The sequence below is a fragment of the Rhinatrema bivittatum genome, chromosome 2, assembly GCF_901001135.1.
Source record: "Rhinatrema bivittatum chromosome 2, aRhiBiv1.1, whole genome shotgun sequence".
Taxonomy (NCBI): Eukaryota; Metazoa; Chordata; class Amphibia; order Gymnophiona; family Rhinatrematidae; genus Rhinatrema; species Rhinatrema bivittatum.
In genome coordinates, this window is record NC_042616.1 from 466,341,712 (window position 1) to 466,363,752 (window position 22,041).

General features: G+C 44.3%; 2 pseudogenes; both read right to left on the reverse strand.

The window, feature by feature from the left end:
- Positions 1–18,717: 18,717 nt before the first annotated feature.
- Positions 18,718–20,043, reverse strand: LOC115083335 (annotated as a pseudogene).
- A 777-nt stretch (positions 20,044–20,820) lies between these two features.
- Positions 20,821–21,481, reverse strand: LOC115083336 (annotated as a pseudogene).
- Positions 21,482–22,041: the final 560 nt, after the last annotated feature.

Consider the following 22,041-nt stretch of genomic DNA (forward strand, 5'->3'; position numbering starts at 1 on the left):
ATGGGCATGGTGATTCTGTTTTTATTTCTCAGAATTCTTGGCTTTTCTTTTCCTGGTTATTCTGTAAAAATCAGTTTAGAGAAAAAAAGTTATTTGCAATACATAGACTAAAATTTGATACTGCATTTAATTAATATTCTTCCAATCCACCCTTTCTTTCTTTTTTCCTTTCATCCTTTCTTTAATTCCAACTAAAACTGAAAAATACTGTAGCCATGATTCAATCTGTCCAACGGTCTATCTGTGAAGGGGGCATGATAACTTCTGTGCAAGTTCACTAATTGGGTCTAAACTTAGAGGGAAGGAAGAGCATGGACCTGGCACCTACCCTGTTGAAAATTATCCGGATCCAATAAGGCCATTTTCATAGAACCATACTAACACAGTAGATGAGGCACTAAAAGGCCCACCAGCACATCTAGTCTGCCCATTTCTTCTGTCCACATTGCTACGGCTACATCCCAGCTGCCAGTCACAGAGTGTTACTGCCTACAAGATCCAGTCTTTTAGGTCTTCGGCCTTGGTACTCCACCATCTTATAAAAGACACTGTCTTAGTTGCCTCCCGTACCCCGTCTTTCTCATGTCTAAATTCAAATCTCTGTAATAATCTACATATTCCAGCAAAACTAGCAGGGTTGTTGCTCAAACATCCAACTTCCTAGGTCCCCTGCATAGCCTGCCCAACAGGCCCAGCTGCATGAGTGCCTGAGTTTCTGCTAGGACTTTCTAGTTTTTCCAGTAATTGCGACCTGCCAGACAGACCCAGCGGCTTGTTGATTCTACCATCACAGCCTGGCAGACCAACTGCTCTGTTTCCACTGTGACCTCTAATATCACATATTACCCACTCTGCCATTCATTCTGGCAGCTACAACACTCATTGCTGAATCAGTCTAGTAATGCACTATAAACATTTAAACATGTGCCTCCAAGTCACACATTTTCCTCTCTTCATTTTTAGCTACCTTGTATCCTCTGTGCTTATTGTATGTCCTCTCAAACTCTGTTATAGTTTTAGCCTCTGCCCTCTACCACAGGAAGGTGTTCCATGCAGCCATCACCCTTTCTGCAAAAAAAAAAAAAAGAATGAAATTGCTGATCTTTCTTCTCAATCTTCCATCTTGGGGTCTCATGGTATATCTCCTTGTTCTAGAACTTTCCATTGAAACAAATTTGCTTCTTTCAATAGGGTCAAAGTTGAAAGATGATAGAAAATCTACATTATAACAATGATGGAGGAGTAGCCGAGTGGTTACAGCAGTAGACTACAAAACAGGGTTCCAAACCCACTGCTACTCCTTGTGACCTTGGGCAAGTCACTTCACCCTCCATTGCCTCAGGTACAAACTTAGGCCTGGATTCATCATTTATCGCAGAATGATAAATGATAAATCTTCCTGATGTTCCCAATTGCCCTTTCAACATTTGCTGATGCTGCCCATCCATGCACCTCTATCCTATCCCTGTCACCATAGAAAGGAAAGTAGCATCACTAGCATCATTAGCATCATTTATCGCAGAATGATGAATCCAGCGAAAACGGGGGGTGGGGGACGTGCCTGTGAAAGCCCGCAGCCTCACAGCACCGTGGTGTGCCGGCTGCCGGCTTTTGCACTGAATCTGCCAACAATAACGGTAATGTTATCACCGGCAGCGAAGACACTGCCGACTCCGCCCCCTCCCTGCCCTGACTCCTCCCCTCCCCCGCCCCGACTCCTCCCTCCCCCAATTTGCATGCTATCGCACACGATACAGCCGTATCGCGTGCGATAAGCCTTTGATAAATGACCCCCTTAGAGCCTCATTTACTAAGCATATTTCCCATAGACCCAGAATGGAAGAAAAACCTTAGTAAATCAGGGCCTTATATTGTAAGCCCTCTGAGGATAGAGAAATATGAAAAGTATCTCAATGTTATCTGTTTTAAAGTGCCAAAAAGCAGAATATAAAGCAGAATATAAAATAAATCACGTTCTCCCTTTTTTGTAATCTAAATTAGTAATAATTTAAGGCTTGATTCACTTAAGGATGGGATGTAGAAAAATACATGACCAATGTTATCCATCAACTTCAGTAAATAAAAACTAACATTGCTCAGAGGCCCTACATATAACAACAACAAAAAAAAAAATCATAGAAAGAAGCCTTTTTAAACTATCCCTGCTTTGAATCATGTAACACTTAATTAGATTCATTATAATATGCATGAGCAAAGAATTGTGTTTGCTATGTTAGTCCTCTTGGATATGTAGAATTAAAGGTCAATAAAAAGGTTGTAGGTGTTACTTTTTTTTTTATTGGACTAATACTTATGTGGCTAGCTTTCCAGAGTTGTCTTCACTTCATCAGGTCAGTGAAAGAACAGTGTGGATATACTGGGTTTAATTGGAACAGGCACATGTTAGTGAGTGCAGATGGCTTGCTGTATGGTTTTCTTGCTTGTCGGTGTGCTTTTGGATGCCTGCATGTCTTAGTTGGTTATTATACGGTATCTGCATTCTGTTGTGGAGAAAGTGAAGGTTGTTGAGTTATTCATTTGTTGTGCTTAATCTCATGCTTTTTGATCTGTTATTAACTTCCCTTTCCTTTTTCATTATGGGCTTAATTTTCAAAAGCATTTAAAGCTTAAAAATAGATTTTACATGGGTAAAGGCCCTGTCCTGGGGAAGAGTGTGCTGGCAGCCGGCCGGCGCACAGAACTTACTTCATCTAGTCAGATGAAGTGAATTCCAAAATAAAATAAAAGGTAGGAAGTGGAGGTTTAGGGGTTAGGGAGGAGAGGGAAAAAGGGAGGCAGAGTAGGAAGGGGGATAGGGACGTTCCTTCCCAGTCTGCTCCTCAATTGGCTGATCACGTCGTCACACATTATTTTTTAAAAATCCCCCGCTTGTGCGTATGAGATGCCACCCGCCCACATATGCATGCGCCAACATAAAAATCAGCCAGGCATGTGCGCATCAGTATTGTATTTTATAACATGCATGCGGCGAGGCGCGCATGTTATAACATCGGCGCGTCTATTAAAATCTACCCCTAAATGCGGATAAATGGCTTTTGAAAATTGCTACAATAGTATTCTACATTTAAATGCGTAACTCCTTTGAAAATTCACTTCAGTAGGGTTAATTAATTACAGTGGTGCAAACTTCTGTTGCACTGCATTTTCTGCTACCCTCTGATTCTGCGAGATTGCTGTTTACTATTTCCCTTTGCCTACTTTCTCGTCTTAGCTGAAGAAATGCATTTGGGAGCTGTAGGTGGTTAGCTGGGGGTTAAGGAACAGTTTAAGTATTTGCTTCCTTGTATGCTCTCTCTCTTCTTTTACAATAACACCTTGAGATGCTGCTGCCCCGCCTGCTGGGGTATGAGCAGTAGCATGAAGAGGTGCAGAGAAGACATGCCAACATCCCAGGAAGGGGGAGGAATTCAGGCAAACCCCTCTGTCCTCAAGAAAGAAAGCGAGAGTATAGCTTCATTTGCTTTGTTTTTATTTTCTATATACTTTTTAAAAGTTATTCTTTATTTAGCATGTAGTGTCAATCCATCCATGACCTGCTTTGCATACCTGAGAACTTTTGAGTTCTGGGCATCCTGAGATTGGTGTGTGTGTGTGTGCGAGTGCGTGCGCGTGTGTGTGAAGGGGAGGGGGCTGCACAGACTTTGCTCTTTTCCTACCCCCTTCTCCTTTCTCAATCCCTCCCCCCCCCCAATGAGCAACTTTATTCTTAATTTATATTCTCTATCAGATAATAAAATAGTTGTCAACCTTTGGTGGCTCTGATGTGATTTTCTTTATGATTGAACTTTTTTTTTTCTTATTCTCTGTCCTTATCTCTATTCTTTTTTTTATTTTCTATCTCTCTGGTGGCCTTCCTTTTTCTTTTCTGTTTTCACTTTTATCTCTTTCTTCAGCAGCAGATACTTTAATACTTTTACTTCCTTCTTTTATTTTTCCCTTCTGCTCTTTTCCTTCTTTTTTCTCCTCCTATTTATCCTGTCTGCTCTGCTTTTATAGTCCTTCCTATACTTTCTGCTGCACTATCTCCTTCATTCCTCATCACCTTCCTTCTATATTATCACCCTGGATTCCTCTCCCAACCCTTTCTCTCTTACACACACAAACACACACACACTTGCTCTCTCTCTCTCTGTTGCGTCCGTTGGTCTCAGACGGCTTTGACCTCTGTGCCTCACCTTTCTCTCTGCTCTCCCCGCTAGCCTTGGGAAGATGGCTACTGCCGTGTCTGCTTGCCGTTCTCTCCGGCATCCCCGGAATGGCTATGGCAAGGCTATCCGCCATGTTTCTCCTGAGGGCCTCCTAGGGTGCGTGCGCACACGCCACCCATGTCTTTATCCACGTCATGGCGGGAACTTCGGGAGCGTTCCCCTCGAGTGATGTCACGCTATCCGGGTATTTAGCCTGCCCTTTGCTTGCTAACAATTCGAGTTAGCAAGGATTGGATATGCCTCCGGTCTAAGCTACTCTGCCGCTTCCGTGATGCTGCTGGAAGCTCTCTCTGCCCTTCGGGGTTATTCATCTAACCTGGGTACCCGCTCCTTGGGGGCCCTTTGCTTTCTTTCAGGTGCCTATCTGGGATACCAAGTACTCGCTCCTCAAATGCCTGCTCTCCCTGCCTTGGTGCCTGCAATCCAACTACTTCTGCTTGCTGGTATTTACAAAATTACAGCTACCAACTTAGGCCTGGATTTATCAAATGCGGTAAATATCGCATGTGATGGGAAAAGGGGCATGTTTTATGGTAATAGGGAGTTTATCGCAATTTGCACTAATACCTATGTGAAGGTTTAAGTTACTGCAAATTGCGATAACTTTTTTGCACTTTGAGATAAGTGCCAGAATGTGGTATTTCCTACATACAACCACTGGGGGGACTATGTTTACGAGTGAGAGTGAGAGTGAGAGTGAGAGTGAGAGTGAGAGAGAGAGAGAGAGAGACTAGCCATAATGCCCTCACACTAATAGGTATTTATATCCCTATGGGAGGCCCACCTAGTAACTCGAAGTGAGGTTTAGGTATTAATATAGGGGTTAGGGGCCACTTTGACGTTCAAAGTGAGATGTACGAACAGAACAGTGCTCTCTAGTGAAGATTTGTTGACCCTCAGAGTGAGGACACTCATGCAAAGATGAGATTTGGGCAATGTTCTCTCAACCTAGCTTGATGGACTCTCTACCTGGTAACATCAAGCTAGGTTGAGAGAACATTGCACAAATCTCATCTTTGGGTGAGTTTCCTCACTCCAAAGGTCATCAAATCTTCACTAGGGCACTATTCTCTCTCTTTCTCTCTCTCTCTCTCTCTCTCTCTCTCTCTCTCACACACACAGCTAGGTGGATGCTCTGGGAGCTACCAGAAAGTTGTAGTTAAAGCCATGCAGTAGGGCTTCGGTAAACCTAAATCCTCCTCTTTTTCGAACTTGCATCGCACCATACGATATGGTGCTATCGCATGCATTAACGGGGCATTTTGCATGTGAAAACGCACTTTGATAAATGAGGGGGTTAGTGAGTAATCTAACCTTGTCAGTCTGTCTCATCTACAGCTCAGCCCTGGGAACCTGCATCCGGAATTCTCTATACTATCGTGTTCTGCTAATATCTACCATTGTGAGACGGGTCTCATCTGCCAAGGATCCCTGGACTGCTACCTCTGGATCACCTCACTACTGCCACCTCTGGTGGTATACCTCAGCTGTATAATAAAAGACAAATCTCTGTGTTTGCGTGTCTCGAGTCTAGCCTAGTACTGCGGTTCCTCACGGGGCTCATCCCCATGGAAGTGGCCATCACCGCAGTACCCAAGAATCCACTCCAACCATAACACTCTCTTACAAATACACACACATTCTCTCTCTCTCTCGCTCTTACACACAGACACGCACACACACACACATACACACTCTCCTTCTCTCTCTCTATTTCTTGCTCTCTTCACCCACTGCCCTTTCCAGCACTCACTCTGCTTTCTCCTCTCACTGCCTCTTCACACCCTGGCCTCTCACTGACAACCCTTCTACATACACACTCACAGATACTCCCTTTCCCTGCTCCTTTGATCTCTTAGACACACATGCCTACTTTCTCTTGCCTTCTAAATTTCCCTCTCCTTTACCATGCAGGACTAGAAAGAAAGACAGTGCTTAATTAATGATGAACCAATCAGAGCTGGGAGGTGGAGAATTAACAGCAGACTTTCCTCTCAGTTCCTGCTTTGGACTCGGTCTTAGAGGCTGTCAGCTTGACAGCATAGATGGAGGAAAAAGGAAACGGCTTAGAAGGTGATTTCTGGCACTGGGAGATCTTGGGTGTTCTCCTGGAAACTCAGAGAAAGGGATCCAAACTCAGAGTCTCTGAGCCAAATCCAGAATGTTCCCCAGTATGCTGGTTTATGCATTGCTGTGTGTGAATCTAAAGATACAAGTGGTTATATGTAGGGTTCTGCATCCGTTTCGAAAGAGCCTGAAAAATGCAACAGAACAGCCTGTTCTGTTACATGTCACTTCAAAACACAGTGAAACAAGACCCTCAATCAAATTCATTGGGTTTGTTTCATTTCATAAATAGCCTGCTTGGTACTGCAAAAAAAAAAAACAAAAAACCAAAACAAACAAAACAAAACATGCGAAACACTGGAAAAAAACCAACAAAACCTCAGTGCTGCCAAAATTTAAAATATTGAACCCCTCTCCACCCTGGACCTTCCCCTATGACTCTCCCACTCCCTTTTGGATGTCGCTTGCCCCTTCTGTGGGATTTCTGAAGTCCAAATAAGGAAGGAGCTCTCCCCATTTGAAAGTGGCACTGACTGCATTTTGTTGTATAGTTGTGTGTGCCGCACGGCAGCAAAACAAAATGTAACCAACCTTAGTGCTAGCTGGTGCCAGTTTCAAACTGGGACCCAGCAGAGCAGGGATAACATCCTCATTTGGACTTCAGAGACCACACAAAAGGGGTTAAGAGGTACCAGGGAGGTGAAGAGCATAGGTGAAGGCCCGGGAAGGTGCTATTTTAATTTTTCGTTGGCTCTGAGTTTTGTTTCAGTAGGAGAAGGGGAAGAACCTGGCCCCTTAGCTTCGAGTTGTTTTCTTTTTCTTTTCTTTTTTTTTTACTGATTTTTAAATTTCATTTTAAATCAATGAAACAGAATTTAACATAAAAAGAAATGATAAACCCAGCCAAAAATATATATATAATAAAATAATTAAACAATGTTGTTTTTTTAGTGCATGCCCCTAATTATATGTAAGTTATAAAGGAAAACTTAGAGTAATATAGGTGTACATTAGCTTGTGTGCAGTGCGGTGCTATAGCTATTCAGAATGATTCCTGTTTGCTAATATTTCAGTGCTGAATGACAGACAATATTATTATATATAGAAACGTGAAGACAGAAACAGATCAGATAGGCCATATGGTCTTCTTCTGCCATCACATTTCTCTGTTTCCATGTGTGACAATATTGTCTGCATAATCTGGTCCTACGACACTCCTAGTGAGGCATAGTGCTATGGAATGTGAACTGTGTTAGAGAAAGAGATGTGGATGCAGAAAATTGTTTGAAAGCATATATTAAGTGAGTGATATTCAAAGAGATTTGTCCTGATAACTTCTGAATTAGCCAGGCAAACCCTGAGATTTGAATATCAGGTCCCTTTAAGTGGATACATTTTATTCAGCTAAGTCATTAAATGGATACAATTTATTTGGATAAATTGGAGAGGTTCTGGGACATTCCAGGGTGGAGTTAAGTTAGATGGATAACATGTCTGGCTAACTGATGTTCCTCTTAGCAGGTGTAAAGCTATAGAGCCAGTTAAGTTATGATAAAGACATTTTATAAAAAAAAAAAATGTTAACAGGCCTGCAGGCTTTATCCCCCACCCCTCCAAAATGACTGAAACTAATGTACCATCCCCTCCCCTCCCTTCCCCTCTCCCCAATTCCGCCCCTCCCCCCCCCAAAAAAAAAATAGTCACAAGGTTGAAGTCTATCAGCCCAAGGAGCCCCAAATCCCCCTTTTGTGTTTTCATGCTCTGGGCCCCTCTCCCACCCAAACAACCTCAGCCTGAACCTTTTTGCTCCGTCTGACACCCCCGCAAAGTCCCAGGGTTCCGGGATCCTGCTTTGGCAGAAACGCTGGAAGCATAAGAAACCAACATGGCTTACAGAATTTCTTGCTACATTTACACCCAGCTGGCTATATTCAAACATCGCTGGTTAGATCTGAAAGCTATCCATGAAATGTTACCTGGATAACTTTATTCATGAATATTCAGCGGGACGCTTATCCTGCTGAATGTCCCCCCTGATAACGCATTCGGCTAACTTTACTGAATATTGGTCTCTAAAAGGTGAATTTTAAAATGCCAAAACCGGGAGATGTGCGCACATCAAGCACATGCATGTGTCCACCTGATTTTGTAAGCCGTCCACATGCATGCACACGTACCAATGCGTGAATAATCCTGCATTGGGAAGAGAAAGGATGAAACGTGGCATTGTGGGGCAGGGACAAGAGATGTGATCGCAATTAGGTACGAGCCTGGGCATGTGTCCGGGGATATTTGAGCGCAAATTTACTTCTGCTATGGAGGAGGTGTCACTCTTTACAAAAAATATTTTCAGACATCCATGAATTGTTTGAAAGGTCTGGGTTAACTTGTGGTGGGGGGGGGGGGGGGGGGGGGGGGTGGGAGTGTCAGCTAAAATCCCAAGGGGGTTTGGAGGACCTAGATCTAGACTGGGCAAATTGTTGGATGAACTGGTGAAACTGGTTATGTTCTGGATGCGCATCTGCTATTAAATTCCTTCACTTGGGTGTCCCAAAGCTGACTTACACATCTGTGCATGCACAAGCTTAAAATTAGGAGTGCCAGGGTATTTTATAACAGGTGCGTATATGTGCACGCAAGATATAAAATTGCCATGTATCTGCCACATGCCCATATACACATGTATATGCCTGCGTGCCCATTTGAAAGTTGCCATCTAAGGGGTAGATTTTCAAAAAGTATGTGCGCGTGCACGTTATAAAATTCCAGCTCAGTGCACACAAGGCTGTGTGTGTGTGTGTGTCTAATTTTGCAAAATCACGCAGCGACGCATCGGGACTGGGAGGGAACTTCCCAACCCCCTATCCTAACCTCTCTTCCCCTTCCCCATCCTACCCTCCCCCTATCCCTATCCTAACTATTTTACCTTTTGCTCCTGCCAAGGAGCAGGAGCAAGTTGTGAATGCCGGCACCCTGCCATTGCGCAATCCCCCGTCGCAGGGCAAATGGCCGCTGTACCGGGTGCCTCTAGTACGGCCCTGCCCCCGGACCACCCCGCGCCACCCCCCGGACTGCCCCATTTTAAAGCCCCGGCACTTACACGCGTCCTAGGGTTTACGCGCGTGGCCGGGCTCATTTGAAAAACTGGCCTGGTGCGTGTAAGGCCCGGCCATGCGCATAAACCCCAGGATGTATGTGCGCCGGGGTTTTAAAATCTACCTCTAAGTGTATAGCATACAAGTGTGAGTCTGTGATAGAATGAATTTGAGACTTAGATGCATAAAGTTGTAAATAAATGTAAAAAGAGCCATATAGAAGGAAAAGTGAAATGGTGTGAATGTTGTCTAAATCAATATAGGGGTTAGGATAGGACAAAACAGCTGGTGAAAGATGAGTGGTGTGATCCTTGGGGGGGGGGAAAGAGCAATACTGAACCTTTAAACGTAACTTTTGCATGGAAACCTTAAAACTAGGAGAATGCTTACACTTCTTGTGATCTTGGGAAAGTCACTTCACCTTCCATTGTCTCAAGTTCAAACTTAGGGGACAATATTCAAAGCCAGTTATCTGGCTGAATGGCAACTTTTTGGATATTGGAGCACTTATTCAGTTAGATTTGGCTTGATAAGTCATTAGCCTGCTAAAATGTAGATGGATAAAAAAGAGGCATACTGGGGTCATTTTTGGAGGGGTTGGGAGTGGGGGACCTTAGGTATCCAGTTATCAGAGCTAATTTTCATTTGTATCAGCTACGTTTGCTGGACAACTTTAGGCTTGTCTCCGAGCAGGCCAAACGTTATCTGGTCGCACGTGGCTGGACAACTTGCCAGTTAAGTGACAGCAAACAGGGAAAAGGAAAAACAAACTTCAGGGCCTTCAGGGTTGATCCTTCAGATCCCCCTCCACCCAGACCTAACGGCATAGCCCCAAATTGCAACCCACTAAATAATAATTAGAGGAGAAGCTACTGCTCCTCCTTTCTCCATTTTTTAATTTCAAAATTGTGATCCCTCCTGCTCCCTTCCTCTCCCCCCTCTACAAACCCACAACCTCTTCCGCACTCCCCCTCCCCCCCCCCATCTCATAAACCCCAGCAGAGAATGAGTTATGACTTACCTGCTTCTGATGCTTTGACAGCAACTCTTGAAATGTAAGCTACATTGGGGAAAGGGGGAGAGCCAGCTTGGGGACTGCTCTAATTTTCTTTTTTTGGTGGGTCTTGAAATGTGTGTGTATGGAGAGGAGGGGGGGGGGGTTGATGGTGGGTAGGTATAAGGGTGTGGGGTGCAGAATTAAGCACTAGACCATAAGCTCACACTTATCTTTCAATGTTTCTAGGTTGGGAGAAAGGCTGAAGTATCAACCTTGAATGCCCAGGAGTTTTATTTTCCTGTTTGCTACCACTTATCCAGATATGCTTTGAATACATCCAATTAAGTGGATAGTTATCTAGCTACATACAGCCGAATAACTTTAAAACCTGACCAGTTATATTCAGACATCACCACTTAGGTTCTATAGTTATCCAGCTATATTTAGCTAGATAACTTTAGGCAAGTATATTCAGCGGGATGTTTATGTTGCTAAATATCCGGGACAAGCTATCCAGTTAACTGTAGCCGGATAATTTCTCTGCTCACCGGTTAATGATTATTGGCCTTTTCGATTTTAAGTCCTCCTGGAAAGGGAAAATATCTGCTGTACCTGATTGTAATCTGCTTTGAAGAGGCTGACCAGCCAAAAATTAAATTCAGAATTAAACTAAAAAGACACTTTGACACTTTGAGTGTTAAAGCATAATTAAATAGTTATTGAGGATGAAAGTAGGACAAAGGGCCAACAAATCCAACCTTCTTCTGTTATGTGTTATGTAATTGTACAATTTTTCTCCTAGCATAAATAAGGTTTTAAAAGTGTCAAAATCAGATGTACAGGAATTAATGATAGCTACACAGCACATGCATCACTCTGGTTTGGATTTATACCAGGTTGGAGTAAATATATTCATGCCTGAGCACTCCAGAAGGTAAATGAAATGCATGCATTTGGATGAACTGGTATTTGAGCTGTGTCTATCGTGGAACGCAGGTTGTTAAAAGATGTGTAGGCTGACTCCTCTTGCACATTCCAAATATCTTCTTTCAAGGCATGACAGATGTTATAATTGTTTGCTGCATGTCCATCTATCTGTTTTCATAACAGCTCCTACTCAAGAAATTTCAATTATTTCCTGCTATTCCAGAACCCCCAAAATTGACTGAATTGAGCCCAAACAATTGAAACAAATCAATAGTTCTTTTTTTTCAAGGAGTCAGGGGGGGTGGGGGGGTGGTTCTTTTATGAATTGCTGACAGATCCTTAACTGACAACATTTTTTATGACCAGAGGCAAAGTAAGCATTTATCTGTTGTAAAGCTTTAGTCTACGTGCAGAGTTAATGGTGAAAGGTGCACTACTGGCAGGCTTTCAAAGACATTTGGTGATCAGGAATTCTTTTCTAAGAGTCACCCCATAAGCAGAGTTGTTAACCACCTGCCAGTTGCCTGAAATGGCCCCATCCCACTGTGATGTTAATGAGATGAACATGAGCACTGCTGGGAACTGCAATTATTAAAGAGCAAAGACCTTGTCTCTTCCTGGACCTCCTCTCTGAATTCCTTGTTCCTTTAAAGAGGATCTTTTGTAATACTAATTGCAAATGTAAAACACTTCTTTGGAATGTTGCCCTTAGTGAACAAGTCAGATACACTGCAGACGCTGATGACATGCCCATTCTCTCCTTTATGAAAAACAAAGCAAACTCATTTTTTGACTCCCTATAAACTGTGCTTGTTGCTTTCATCTGCATGAAAGTCATTGCACCTTATGCTTGATGTCATTATGATGTATTTGCTCTTGTTTTAACTATTTCAATGCAAGGCATCACTATGCACTGCTACCACAGTATATTACAGCTGAGGATTCCCCATACCTTTAAACATTTTTGGAAGGGAGGAGCCTATTTTGATGGAAGGAGGTCCACTTTAATCAAAAGGAACCTGTCTGGTGGTGGTGCTAATAATTACAAAGGAAGCAGAGTAACTTTTTATGTGGGTCCCAGCAAAGGGGCCACGGCAAAGGGCTCTGCACCTTTGCTGGCCCTTTTCCTGAGATCTTCACTGTGATCGTCATTGACTTTCTGGTTGGGCATCACTATTACCTTTGTCACTTTTATGATCATGGCTGGTGCTTTGATTTCAGTGGTTTCATTGAGAGGCAAGTAAGTATTCTGCTTTGTTTAAAAGTATTTTAATATGGGGAGAGAGTTGCAAGCGAAAGGAGGAGCGCTGTGAAGCTACCCGAAGATGAAAAGGATCCTGGGATGCTTGCCGGTCTGAGTCGGCATTCTGCTCCCGGTCCCCTTCCCCCAACCATCATGATGTCATCTCTCTATGCCAGCCTAGGTATTTAGGAGTGGCTGCAGCAGCATAAAGCCAATGGGGAAGAAGAGGAAAAGTAAGAACATGAAATCCTCTCCTGCTCCTGTGACTATCCATGGACCGATGAATGTCCATATCCAGTGCCTGAATGATTTGCCAGATTTGCACTAAGGTATTGATACCTCTTGTTTAAAGGTGTCTTCAAGTTCAGGAATGATTTAGCCTCCTTCCCAGCCAATTGTAACATTTTTGGCTTTAGACTTAGCACAATCTTCTAACATCTCATCTGAACCTGTTCATTCGAATTCTAACCCCTTGCAAGTTGTTTCTTCTAATTTGGGACTTTCTCCAAATGTTGAATGTACAAGTTGGTATTTCTTCTGGTGTACCTCTGCTACTTCCTTTACCAACTATTATATCCCCTCCTGAGAAGAATCTTAGGGGAGCGGAGGAGCTCAGTACTGAAACTTTGAAGGATGTCTGGAACATTGTTGCTAAGTTAGATCAAACTATGACCCAAACTGTTTCTCAACTTGCTAATTTTTCCACTGAAATGAGAGCAAACTTTGAATAACATGATAATCGTTTAAGTTCCCTGAAAAATACTATTGTGGCTCTCAAAGCTCTACCTAAGCTGCCCGGGCTAGTCCCGCCCCCACCTCCAAGGTCATCAGGAGGCATCGGCTCGAGCAGTGACACTGGAATCAGCTTTACCTGCTTTGTCTCTGCTGCCACCACCTCCTTAGATCCCAGCTTCAGCATGGGAGTTTCCTTTGATCTTCGCTGCTGACTTAATTTGAGCTGTTACATCTTGCTGTACCTAAGCCCCATGGGCTAGTCCCATCCCTCCTCCAAATCATCAATATATAGTCCGCCTGGTATACTTTCAAGCAACCTATCATCATTTCTTGAAACCATAACCTACTGATCTCTCCAATACTGTAATTGCTGGTGATTTTAATCTAAATTTTAATAGTCAACAATTACAGCCAACAGTAACTAACTTAATAGATGCTCTAGCTCAGGGGTCGGGAACCCATGGCTTGCGAGCCAGATATGGCTCTTTTGAGGGCTGCATCTGGCTCGCAGACAAAGACAAGTGTCGCCATACTTCGCGGTTCCCCGCTGACCCAGCTGCTCCCCGGTCCTCCGCCGCCAGGGCTTAAAATGCTGTCAGCCCGGGCGGAACGCGGCAGGACAGCTGGAGTCAGCGGCACCGGCGTGCTCTCTTCTCCCCCCCCCCCCCGCGGCCCGGAAGAGGAAGTGGAGAGCATCGGGTGCCTGCGCGGGAAGAAGAGACCACACTAGCGTGGTCTCTTCTTCCGCGCAGGCACCCGATGCTCACCACTTCCTCTTCCGGGCCGCGGGGGGGAGGAGAAGAGAGCACGCCGACTGGAGTCATCCGGGTGCCTGCACGGGAGTCATCGGGTGTCAGCCGGGTGCCAGCGCTGGAGTCATCGGGTGCCTGCGCGGGTCTTCCCGCGCAGGCACCCGATGCTCTCCACTTCCTCTTCCGGGCCGCGGGAAGAAGAGAGCACGCCGGTGCTCTCTTCTTCCCGCGGCCCGGAAGAGGAAGTGGAGAGCATCGGGTGCCTGCGCGGGAAGACCCGCGCAGGCACGCTAGTGTCCGACGGGAAGAAGACTGCAGCGCGGCTCGGAGGAAAATGAAAATCTTCAACCGCGGCCGATGGGACTCCGCCTTCGCCTCCGCGAGGGCTGAAAATGAAGGAGGTTAGCGTTGGGAGGTGGCTGCTGCTGCCGCGAGTTCCCGGGGGGGGGGGGGAAGGGGGAGAGAGAGAGTGAATGAATGAGCGAGCAAGCATGTGTGTTTGAGATCCTGTGTGTGTGAGTGAGAGATTGCATGTATGTGAATGATTGAGAGCCTGTATATGTGAAAGAGAGTATGTCTGTGATTGAGATCCTGCCTGTGAGAGAGAGAGCATGAATGTAAGTTTACCATTGGGAACCTGTATGTGTAAGTTTGTAATTGAAAACCTGTTTGTTTGAAAGAGTATGTGTGAATGATTGAGATCCTTTGTGTGTGAGAGAGATCATGTGTATGTATGATTAAGAGCCTGTGTGTATAAGTAAGAGAGAGATCATGTGTGTCTGTGTCTGATTGACAGCTGGTTTAGGTGATGGAGCATGTGAGTATGTGATTGAGAGCCTGTGTTTAAATCAGAGAGAGAGACCATGTGTGTCTGTGTGATTGAGAGCTGATTTAGGTGAGGGAGCATGTGAGTATGTGATTGAGAGCCTGTGTTTAAATGAGAGAGAGAGACCATGTGTGTATGTGTGTGATTGAGAGCTGATTTAGGTGAGGGAGCATGTGAGTATGTGATTGAGAGCCTGTGTGTAAATGAGAGAAAGAGAGGACATGTTTGTAAGCATGTGAATGAGAGTCTGTGTGTGAGAGAAAAAGACAGCATGTATTTATGTGATTGAAAGCCTGTGTGTGTGTAAGCGTGAAAAGATAGACAGCATGTGTGTAAATGTGTAATTAAGAGCCTATATAAGTGAGAGAGAAAAAACATTTGTATATGTGAGTGACTGAGAGCATGTGTGTATAGGTGTGTCATTGAGAGCCAGTGTGAGAGAGAGCGCTGGTATGTGACTGAGAGAGGAGAAAGTTCCAAGCAAACCACCCCACCTCCTGCTAATTCAGAACAATCTCAGGACACCTGGATATCAAACGTTCCCAGGTATGCAGAGCAAAAAAATTTTTGTATCCTTATTATTTTTCATTACTGGATCTTTGTGTCTGCTATTTTGAAATATTTTGTTGGTATCTGGAAATGTTTTATATGAGTTTTTAATTATTGGATATTCCACTCATCAGCTGTTTCGAAATATGTTCTTTTTGTTAGTACAGTTTTACTGCTGATGATTTTATATTTCTTGATTTGTTTTATAAGGATGTGTGATGTTTCTTTTTTCCTTTGTTACACTGCATACAGAGACTCTGGCTTGTTGCAGTTTCCAATTCAGTTTTTGTCTGCATGCTTCTTGTTATGCGTTTTGGTCTCTTTATTCTATGTTAGGTGAGGGACAGCACGTGATTCAGGTGAGGTTTTCTGCTGGCGTGTAGTTTCTGTGTATAGCAGCCTGACTTGGTCCGTTTTCCTAATAGGAGATGTATTGGTGTCTTAAGGCCTGGTGTAATATTTTCAGAGACTTATTGTACTTTAAAAGTGTGATCTTACATAAAATGCACACATTTACTTGTATTTAGTTTTAAACATATTGTATGGCTCTCATGGAATTACATTTTAAAATTTGTGGCGTTTATGGCTCTCTCAGCCAAAAAGGTTCCTGACCCCTGCTCTAGCTGGTCTGAACCTTTCAACACTAATAAATCTGCCCACCCACAAACACGGAAGTAGATCAAGTTCATTACAACCAATCAATCTTTGAATTTGCTGCTGATATCACTTCAGTTCCTAATCAAACTGACAGGAAATAAAAAACTGCTAAACCATAACCTAACCAACTTAAACGATAACAATCAAACTTTTACAAAATGCAAAAGAATCAACCCTCACATCTTCCTCGAATCCATTTTACCTGACATTAATTTAAACCCCTATACTGATGCTACCTCCATGTTAACGTACTGGGACACAATCATAGAAAACAATGGGCCGGATTTTAAAAAGGTTACATGCGCTCGCCGCTGGGCCTATTTTAAAAGGCCCGGCGATGGGCGTAAATTCCCCGTGACATGTGTAAGTCCCGGGGCTTTACTAAAGGGGTGGTCTGGGGCAGGGTGGGGGTGGAGCAGGGGCGGAGACAGAGGTCTCTGACGCAGCAGCCATTGCCGCTTTGTCGAAGGATCGCATACCAGCAGGCTGCCAGCATGTGCAACTTGCGCCTGCCCAGAGGCAGGCGCAAAAGGTAAACTAAACATTTTGGGGGGGTTAGAGTAGGGCTAGGGAGAGTAAAGGTTAGGGGAAGGGGTGGGAAGGTCAGGTTAGGGGGAAGGCAGTGCGACTCGGCGCATGCAAGTTATAAAATCGGGTGTACATGTGCACGCACTGGGTAGCGCATGCAACTGTATGGCCGCGCACACCTTTTTAAAATCTACCCCAATATGAATTCTCTAGCCCCTTTGTCTACTAAAAAAAACCTCCTAAAAAGACTTCGTTATGGTACTCTGAACCTATACGACTCTCCAAACGTAAACTTCGCAATCTCGAATGTCATTGGCGCAAGAACCTGCTACCTGTACATAAACAGGCTTATTATACATACCTCCATCAATACAAGAAAGAAATTACATTAGCTAAGAAAAATTATTATGCATTAAAAATCCAGAATGCCAATGGAAACCCTCATGTCCTTTTCAACATTGTGAAAGGTTTAATAACAATGCCTCAAACATCGATTCCTCCAGCAACAAATTAATTTTGTAATAAAATAGCAACATATTTCAAACAAAAAATTGTGAATATTTCAACTGAATTTTCATCACTTCCTCTTCCTAAATCTACTTGTCCTCAAGTCAGAAGCTCGTTTTCAGAGTTCAGCGCAACTAACTCAAATAACATACAGTCCGATACAGTACAGAGTACTCCGGCCGAGCACACTGTTAACCCGTGATTGGATGCATGTTTTTGACGCACTAGCATTATCCCTTATTAAGTAAGGGGTCGAAAACGTGCGTCCAACCCCCCCCAAACCTAATAGCGCCCGCAACATACAAATGCATGTTGATGGCCCTATTAGGTATTCCTGTGCGATTCAGAAAGGAAAATGTGCAGCAAAGCCGCACATTTTACTTCAGAAAAGTTGAGCCTACCCAAAGGTAGGAGCTAATTTCTCCGGGCATCGGGAAAGTGCACAGAAAAGCAGTAAAGGCTGCTTTTCTGTGCACCCTCCAACTTATTATCATGGCGATATTAAGTTGGAGGTCCCGAAAGTTACAAAAAGTTAAAAAAAAAAATTTGAAGTTGGCCCGCAGATCGCGGGTTGAAAACCAGATGCTCAATTTTGCTGGCGTCCAGTTTCCGAACCCGTGGCTGTCAGCGGGCTCGAGAACTGACACCGGCAAAATTGAGCGTCGGCTGTGAAACCCGCTGACAGCCGCCGCTCCTGTCCAAAAAGAGGCACTAGGGATGCGCTAGTTTCCCTAGCGCCTTTTTTTACCTCTTTTTACCGCTGACCCTAATTTGAATACTGAATCGCGCGCACAGGAGAGTGGCCTGTGCACGCGCTGGGAGAGCGGGCGTTCACCCGCTCTCCCGTGGACTTTATCGGCCCAGTATTTAATATTATAGCAAAATCCAAAACATCCAACAGCCCTTTCAACCCTTGTCCCGGATACTTATTAAGAAATATCAAAGAACACATTTCATATTCCATCTCTGATTTAGTGAATTCATCCTTATCCCAAGGAACCTTTCCAGCATTACTGAAAAAAACAACTCTCCTACCAATCCCAAAGATTAAAAATAAAGACCCCCATGATATCTCAAACTATCGTCCTATTGCCACCCTTTCATCAATGGCTAAAATTATAGAATCTGTAGTACTTCAACAACTTTCTGATTACATACAAGATCACAACATTCTGCACAACAATCAACATGGTTTTAGGAAAGGACACAGTACAGAATCCTTGCTTATTTCCTCATTTGACACAATCCTTAGAGGATTTGATTCCAATACAGATTATATCATGGTTTTACTAGACATCTCAGTAGCTTTTGATACACTAAATCATGAAATTCTCTTACTAAACCTCAAACAGATCGGTATTTCTAGTTTGGCTCTTCAATGGTTTAACTTTTTTATATCAGACTAGCGGAATACCCCTGCTTCGCTACGGTGAAGTAGAAACATGTGAGTTTATTTTACTCAAGTTGCAAAGTAATTGTTTTGAGTGAGTGAGGGCTTTGGAGTTTATATATTTAAAATAAACATGTCATTATAATAGAGTGAGGTTAGTGGTGTATAAAAAATGTGAAATGAATATGTGGAATGAATGTACTGTGAGTTGCCTATCATGACGTAATGATTTCTTTGTATACAACATTTGCTGTGCGACCCTCTGGCTGCAGTGTGATGAGGCTATCAGGTGAGCTGACTCTAGAGCAGGTCATGTACAGCTGGCCGTGTGAGAAGCAGTGGTGCCTCAAGTCAACACCAACGACCTTGAGAGTCTGGCTCTGAGATTTGTTAATAGTCATCGCGAAGCAGACTCTGACTGGGAACTGCAGGCGTTTAAATTGAAAGGGGAAGTCTGATGGTATAAGGGGGATGCGAGGGATGAAAACTGTTTCCCCTTGTCCACAACCTATGAAAATGATTGCTTCAATGACATTGCTGTGGAGGGACTTCAAGTCAAGTCTGGTGCCATTGCAGAGTTTTGGTGGCTGTAGATTTCTTAGTAACATAATTGGTGCGCCAACCTTCAAAATGAGATTGTGCTGAGGAATACCTGGAGGGTTGAGACTGTGCAGGAACTCGACAGGGTAATGTACCAATTTGTCGACTTTGACGACCGAGTCCACAGACTTATAAGTTTTTGTTTCTGAAGTGAATGCCTGCAGGAGTGTGTCATTGATAGTTTGTCATGTCATTTGTAGAAGTTAAAATTACCCTCTCCCTAAACCACGATGTGTCCTTCATGTGGATGTTTTGAAGATCCGGGTATACCTTTTGTGTAAGACTTTTCAAATCTGTGACCAGGTGACATAGATTTGCCGGAAGTTTCACTTTGCCATCTTGTTCATGGAGTGTACCATCTCCTATAGCCAAAAGAAGGCGTGAAAACTCTCCTGCCTTGACGTCGCCTGTCAGGAGCACCCTCATGTTCACTGTCAAGGACAGGACTTTGACTGTGGGCCACAGGTAAGAGGACTTGAAAGAGGCTTTAACTTCATCGGCACAGGTCCCTTGCAGAACAACTGATAGAGTCTGAAGTCCCCGGTGAGCAGTACTGACAACCCTCCCATGAGGCTGTTGTTGTTTCGGATGTCTTAGAGCGTCCTATGGAGAGCCTTGATGCCGCCTCTGTGGGCCATGGTGCACTCATCCCACACTATGAGTTTGCACTGTCGGAGTACCTGTGCCATGTTGCTCTGCTTGGAGATGTTGCACAGAGGTGTTTCAGTGTTGTTGAGATTGAGAGGAAGCTTGAAGGCAGAGTGTGCCGTCTTTCTACCTTCCAGAAGCGTCACTGCGATGCCAGAAGAAGCAACAGCACTGGCAATGTTTGAGTCTCTTCGTACGCTGGCAAGCAACAGGTTGATGAGGAATGTTTTACCAGTACCTCCTGGAGAGTCTAGGAAAAATATTCGGTCACTATGACAGTGAACGCTGGTCATGACTTCGTGATAGACAATTCCTCTGCTCGGTATTCAGCCTTGGCTCATTGTTGTTGACTGTCTTGGTCAGATTGCAGATATTGTAAGCCAGCTCTCTGAAATAGTTGGGGTTAGCTGCAGTGTGTTCATGTTCATGTGATGGCGTGGCAAGTCGTACTTGTGAAGAGGGTGACCTATAGCCAGTACACAATTCTGAAGGAAGGTGAGGCATTTGTTATAGATTATGGACGACCATTCTTGGACATCGTCTTGGAGAGATTCCCTCTGCATCTGCCTATGAATATCCTCTGAAAGACTATCTTTATGTTTTTCCTATAATGGTAAGGGGTTTGGCATTTGACAGAACACCAACATAATAGCGAAGAACTGATGGATCCTAGGTGGCGAATGTGAGAGTGCAGCTTCCTGGAGAATATTGTCTCAGTGCGTATCATCTTCTAACAGACCGAGTGCTCGACAGGCAGACTGGAATGTGGGTTGTAGCACACCAGCGACAGTTTTAAGATATTGAAAGGACGTGGGACCTCTGACCTCATGAAGCAAGAGTCTGAGATGATAGCACTCAGAATTGTTTGGGTGGACTGTGTACACTCTGCCGAGTACTTGGTCCTTTTTCACTCCTGGGTAGCTCCTCCTGTTTCCTCCTAACAAATTGGTTATTTTTCCAAACATAGTAGGCTGGAACTTCAGAGTATAGGAACTCTTTGGCAAAATCATCCTGTTTGCAAAGATCAAAGAACCCCAAGAGGGTTGTTTGGGGAGGATTGTGTACTTTTTCTACAATGTTGTCAGCTGTGAAGTAAATCCTCTGGCAGTTCTCCAGATGAACAGCGAGATGACGATTGGTGGAAAATGTTCATGAATAGGGAAACAGAAAATGCGCCAGGCTGCTTCGGATCTGCTGATGTAACGCCCTATCTCATACCATGATGCCTCATCATGTTGTTTCTCCAGGGCAAATACATCCTGGTCACTACCCTTGTTGATGTATTTACAGATGTACTTGATTGATTTTACAGAATTGCAAAACTCGACGTTAATACGAGCATGGAAGGTTTGGTAGAGTACACGGTTGTAAGGGACCACCCATCTGTTGTCTAGTTTGACTCCATTGATGGTGACGGTGTGGCCACCATCGGAAGGAGCACGCCATCGGTACTGGGGGTATCCGTCATCTCCTGTCTGAGTTTCTTTGATGAGCGGACGGGGGTAGTTCTTACTGCAGGATCCACTTACCATGGGAGTTTCTGTTTTGGAGTCCACACAGTCTATGAAGCATCGTTGACTTAACAATTTGGTGGAGTAGCGGGTCAAATTCAGGGTCAGGAATCTCTGCAGTGATCACCTGATCAATGAGGTCCAGTTTGATCTGATCTCACAGCCATAGGAGACTGTGGACGTGGGGAAGACCTCGCTTTTGCCACTCTATCATATACATGTAGCAAGCAGTGGAGCCAAAAAGGTGACCCTTGGTAAGCAAGTGAATCAATTTCACATCTCCACCGATCAAATTTTTTTCTCCCTCCAGCTGAACCCGATCGTTAAGACGATCGGGCAAACGATTCACATTCCGATCCCCCCAAAACATTTTAAAATTACCTGGTGGTCCAGTGGTGGTCCCAGGAGCGATCTCCTGTTCTCTCTGCTCACTCGTCGGCTGCCACTCATAAAGATGGCGCCGATAGCCCTTTGCCCTTACCATGTGACAGGATATCCATGCCATTGGCCGGCCCCTGTCACATGGTAGGAGCACTGGCTGGCCAGCATGTACTTTTGTTCGCGTACCAGGCATGAACAAGAGTACGCCGGATTTTAATAGATACGTGCATAGCCATGCGTATCCTTTAAAATCCGGGATCGGCGCGCGCAAGGCTGTGCAAAATCGGCAGCCTGTGCATGCTGAGCCGCGCAGCCTGCCTCTGTTCCCTCTGAGGCCACTTGGAGAAAACTTTCCTTCCACCCCCGCACCTTCCCCTCCCTTCCCCTACCTAACCCACT